Here is a 6000-nt window from a genome sequence, read left to right on the forward strand (position 1 = left end):
GTCATTAAAATGTTCGATTATCGGCACTAACCTTTCTCTGTAAGGAAGCGAATTCGTCGGATCCCTCCCAAAACCAGACGTTCCGAAAATCCTGTTGAACGAGTTGGTCGATGGTGTCCACATTATCATAAACTTTCTCAGTGAAATCCGATTTCAGTTTGCCTGATATTTCGAAGAAAATGAAAGTGGTTGCGATGAACCAGGACATGGCTGCCAGACGCCACGTGATCGATTTCTCGACGGACTTCAAGGCTGTAATATAATTCTCGTATCAGCGGATGATCACGTTTAAAATAGAAACACTATAATTACGCTCGTAGAAGAAAATTAGAAAGTTTTTCCATAACATTTCAATGAGAGTAAAGATGAACATGCGGCCATTTTGTTTTCTGGGAGTGGCCAAAGCCAAAATGATTGACACTACCAATAAACTCGTCATCCAAGATATCGCGAACTTCATTTCAGGATATAGTAATATCTACAAGGGCCTACCGGCCCTGTAGAATAACAATGTAATTAAAAGTGTGTGCGGTACAACTTTTATTACACAAGTATTGCGCAAAAACCATGTGCTAAACGGGAAATTTTGGAAGGATATTTATACCTGTCCTTCCATGGTGAGAAAAGACAATGATGGTTTCTTTGTCATTTCCGGGCCTGAGGAGACGATGTCGGTGACCATCGAATAATAGGCACCCGTTATTCTAGCCTTCATTAGAGGAGAAACGAAATTGTCGGCTTGGATAGGAAACAACAAGACGTCCATCGACTGTACCAAACAATGCAAAAAAGTAATTTGACACTTTTAATTACAAGGCAATTGTCTCTTCCTCTTCTTGGCTAAAAGAGGGCGTATACTCACTCACCTCTGGTAAATCACTCTCTTCTCGAAATTTTTCAAAATCGTCTCGCGGCAAAGGAATGAAACCGAGGCTTGAAAGGGAAAATAACAAATAAATATATTTCCAATAAAATTCCGGCTAGTCATTTAAACCTTTTGCAGTTTACCTTAAAGTAACAGGCGGCTCCATTATCACCCCTAGCATGCTGGCTAATCTTCTGGACACGAATTTTACCTTGCCAAAGGCAGGAACCAATCAGACCTAATGCACTAGGTCCCATTGGTTCCTGCCTTTGGTTTAACTAGCCTTTGCCAAGCTTAGCCAACGTGTAGCAGAAAAGGCATCTTTCAGGGGTATCAACGGAGCCGCCCTTTGCTTTAAATTGAACATTTTCCTGTAACTATCTTTCACCATACCGTACATACGAATCGTAAAATCCGTATCCTCAGTTCCCTACGTTAAAAAATTGTTAATCTGCCATGACGCTGTCGATAGAGAACACGTGAAAAGTCAAGAATTAATTACTTCGATGATCCCAACATTTAAATCGTACATGTCTTTGTCAACTGTGTTGTTCCTAACGAGCCAATTATTATGTGACTTGTGGATTTTTTCACCAGCAATAATACTTATAAGTGTGGAACACTAGGTTTTATCATATTGACGTCAAGGTCACGCAAACCTCGTGAGCTAAATTTTAACCTAGTATTGTCTAATCATCGACAACAAGGAAGATAATGTTTTCTCGGGCCATATCAAAGTTGTCCGGAAATGATCAGTACGTTAAACAATGAGCTAGTTTCGAGAATACGTTAGATTTCTCAATTCCACAACATAGAAACTTAGTGGTAGCTAATTAATTTATGCTTATAGTTTTCATTTGGGTTCAAAATTAAAAGCATTCGTTTTCGCTCATAGCTAGATGGCGCGAAAAAGTAAAAAATACCAACATGTAGCAAAGAAAGAAAAAAAACAAGATATGCCCCAAGGCATATTAACGCTTTTTGCAGTGTGATATTGTCTTTAACACAAGTCGGGAAAACCAAAATATTACCTCTCCGTGTCGAGAAGATTATATAACCTTAAGTATCCAATGAAAACGTCGACCTTTTGCCCTCATCCTTTCCCGCGCTTTGCGCTTCCGCATTTCATCCTTACTCTCAACATTATCTTCCTCCATTTTACATATAAAAATCAAATACTCACAAAAAGAAGTGGCAAAAACCTGCTGGCTCTTTACAACCACTTAATTTGACTTAATATCCAATTTCCAACAACAATAATATACCGGTAGTTTAATTGACAACCTACTAGCATCGAAATTCTCATAAGGAATGGCTCCCGCGGATAAAAAACGGCAATTTTCAACTATGTGGGCATTATCTCATAAGATTTGAAAAATATCATTTGTCTTTTTTACCAATGCCTAACCGTTTGGATTTTTTAAAGCAGTCTTAGCACCAAAAAATATTTTTGAATGAGGATAAAAAAGGTCTGTCCTCTCGTAATTTTTTAAGCTTTTATCATGATTACTCTATACAACAGTAACAAGGAGTATAAACGCATTAGTGGAAGCAGTATTTTTTTCCCAAAACAATCTCGCTTATGTTTATGCAATGAATGAAATATATCACAATGCACGGGCCTTGATAGATATAGGAGGCAATGAAGGAAATATATCGCATGCACGGGCCTTGGTAGATATAGGAGGCAATGATAATCTCTCTCTTTGCACGAGAGGTTTATCTTTAATATTTAAATAAATATAATTATTTTTAATTATTTTAATCTTCAATAATTAACATTAATAATAGTTAAATCGTTTAAAATAAAGTTATACTTATTATCTTCTCAAACTTTGCTAATATTAAGGAAAAACCGCAAATGCGAAAACCTTTGGTAGCGATCCTACCTTAGGGAGGCTAGACGTTTCTCGTAACCCTAGCTGATCGCCGCGTATATCCTAAAACCAAACGATGATAATGGAGTAGAAGCCAATGATACAGATTGGTGTCTATGTGGAATAGACGGAAGACCAGTGGATGGTGGTGTTAGAAGGCAGTGTAAGTGCAGACGGGTGTCAATGTGGGATTGACAAAGAACAGAAGATGGTGGTGATTAGAAGCCAGTATGTACAGACTGCTGTCCACGTGGAATGGACGAAGACCAGAAGATGGTGGTGATTAGCAGCCAGTAAGAACAGTGTCCGTGTGGTATGGACAAAGACCAGAAGATTGGTGGTGTGAGAACTCAAGTAGAGGAGCCATTTCCGTGACTGTGAAAGCAGTTCGGAAATGGCGAACACGTTTGCTCCGATACGCAAACTGCGAACGCGGTCACGTGGGTGTAACAACGGACAGACAGACACACACACAGACAGACAGACACACAGACAGACACGGCCGTTACAGAACCTCTCCTGGACTACGTCACACGGAGAGGTAAAAACCCGAAATAAGGGATATTCACACCGGCAACGTCAGTTCCATTCACGCTACCAATAAGCAAAGGCGTGGGAAAGTATAGGAAAAATATCGATAGCTAAACAACAATCGTAGTGGCGCAATCGTAGAGTATCCGCATCCCACACCGGCGTCGTCAGTCACTCGTAAGTTCAAATCCCGCTAGCTCCAAAAGACCGCATTTTCTCGTCGAAAATATGATCAAATTTAGTATAGATGTCGCCTAGTGCGGTGGAGAATCAAATTCCGGCGAGCTCTGCCGCGTAATTTAAATTTACGAAAATGTACGCGAACGCGAAACAGCCAGCCTGCCTGCCAGCAAGCCTGCTTCCAGGGGTCGCCGTATAAAGCTTATTGCTATAGGCAAAAAGCTTAAAAATGAAGTGAAAAACTGTTAAGAATATTTCGCCGAAAAGTATAAGATAAAAATAAAAGCTTGTCTACAAAAGGCTCAATTTATTTGACATTTAAACCTAAAATATATAAATTTTAAATCCTGTATTTTTTTAAAGAAATCAATATTATGCTTAAGTTCAGTTTAAAAAATAAATAAAAACCGAAATTTGATCTAAAAACGCGATCTGATAAAAAATACATTCGTTTCAAATGTATCAACCTAAAAAAAACAGACTTACAACTGGCTCAAAATTGACAATTAAAAAATAGGTACTTCGATTTTACTAACAGAAAACTCTATTCATATCCGAATCACTTTAGACCTAACGTTCGAATCGAAAGCTTATCCGTTTCTATTAGATTACATAATTAAGATCATTCCAATTTTAGTTATGTTGAAAACGCCGCAAAAAGCAGTAGCTTGTAGTACGGATATGGAAGTATTTAATCGTCTTAGTGAGCTACGCAAAAGTAAAGACCTCGTGGATATCACGTTCAAAGTTAGTGATTCCCAAGTTGAATTTCAAGCCCATAAACTGATTCTCGCTATGGTCAGTGAAGTATTTCTGGCCATGACATACGGGCCCATGGCCACGGAGGACGTCATCGTGATTCCTGACGTTGAACCGGAAGCCTTTGCTATTCTGCTAAAGTGAGTTAATTATTATTATTATTATTATTATTATTATTATATAGGTAACATTGGTAATTAAGAAAGGTAGGCGAGTCAATCAGTGGTTGTTTTTAAGTTTTCTGGTTTTATAACATCATTCTTGCAGCTTTTTATTGGGAATGTATGGAAGGTCTCAGCGGGTGGCTAAAAATTAATTGAAATGCGTCATGGGCACGTTTCTGAGACGAGGCGTGTGTCAAGGAAACTTTGTTAGTTTTTTAAAGAAAATTGGCAATTAGGTGAATTGGCGCTGTTATCTCGCGAACAAGTACTAGATGTCCAGTGACACTCCACGTTTATGCCTTGTATCCGGGCGTCACGTGGTGCCTGTGTCGTATTTCAAATAACTGTACCCACCCGCCAATTCCTTCCTTACAGACCCTTTAAGGGCGCATTATTATTCAGCTTATTAAAATATAGTAACATCTTATTGGGAAACGTCCCTAGACCACTTGGTGTAGTTATATTATGTTGTTTTATTGAAACCAATGTAATATTTTTTCCATAAGTATGACACTTCCTATACTTCGTAATGCTAGAGACTTACAGCTAGAGCTAGTTCGAGAACGACAAGCGAGAATTATATGACTACACTCGGTTAATTTTGTAGTTCATGTTCCTATTTAATAAATACTAAGCCTTTGACAGCGTCTCACCATGCGTCGGCTTACGAGAATCTATGACCTACGTGACAAGCACCCTGTAACCAGTGACAAACTTATGGAACATATCTTATTAACTTGTGTAACTACGTACTAATTGAAAAATGTTTTTGGTAGTTACGTGTACAAAGATGAAGCCACTTTCCAGAACGTGAGGGAAGCCTTGGGTTGTATGTACGCCGTGAGAAAGTACCTGATGCTGAAATTGGTCAAACGTTGTACTCAATACCTTAATGAAAATAAGAATGAACAAAACGTCTGCGACATATATCGCCTGGCCGTCACGCTGGATCAGACCGATTTAGCCAAGAAGTTTGAGGACTTCGTTGCCTTAAATCTGCCCGCTGTCTTAGTGAGCCCTGCATTCTTAAACCTTGATGAAGATATCGTACTCAAGGTAAGTTCTTATTTTAGTTTCAAAGGGTTCAAGGTTATAATTCACCAATGGCTACTGAAGTAGTAACGAGGAATGTAATTTTTAAGTCTAAACGGAACGGTGTCCCAAAATAAACTACATAAGTATGACAATTGGTTCAGAATCTCGGGTTCCATCTTGAACCTGTTTTAGTTTCAAGATACTAGTTCTCTCTGGTCTGAGCACCAGCTAGCATTGTCAGTACAGAGCTGGCATATTGTATTTATGTCAGCACAAATCGAATATTACGCTAATCATTCGTTAAGCACAGGATGTGTGTAAATACATATCCATGCGTAAACTAAGCAAATTGATATTTAAAAACTGGGGAGAATATGTTGTGGGTCATCATGAAATGAATTTGGTTATTTCTGGTTTAATTTAACCGTAAACAACTCATGTTCTTAACCTTTTTTATACTTGGATGTGAGCCGTAACTTTGCTTTGGAAATATTTTAAATAATGATTTATGTAACACCTCTTCTTGGTCACTTGCGTATGATTTACATGACCTCAAGGTCAAATGATATTTCTTTAGAAAGTTCCATTC

At 38.4% G+C, this 6000-nt stretch overlaps 1 long non-coding RNA gene across 1 annotated transcript; it reads right to left on the reverse strand.

The window, feature by feature from the left end:
• Positions 1-112: 112 nt before the first annotated feature.
• On the reverse strand, positions 113-814 carry LOC149612708 (uncharacterized). The gene is made up of 3 exons (XR_016376342.1): positions 605-814; positions 313-497; positions 113-252 (listed from the first exon to the last, which is right to left on the reverse strand). It is a non-coding gene; the product is annotated as an uncharacterized LOC149612708 (long non-coding RNA).
• Between the last annotated feature and the right edge of the window lie 5186 nt (positions 815-6000).

Source organism: Phalangium opilio, unplaced genomic scaffold (genome assembly GCF_054372755.1).
Source record: "Phalangium opilio isolate 3A_F unplaced genomic scaffold, DU_Popi_V2 ptg000232l_1, whole genome shotgun sequence".
In the NCBI taxonomy this organism is placed as follows: domain Eukaryota; kingdom Metazoa; phylum Arthropoda; class Arachnida; order Opiliones; family Phalangiidae; genus Phalangium; species Phalangium opilio.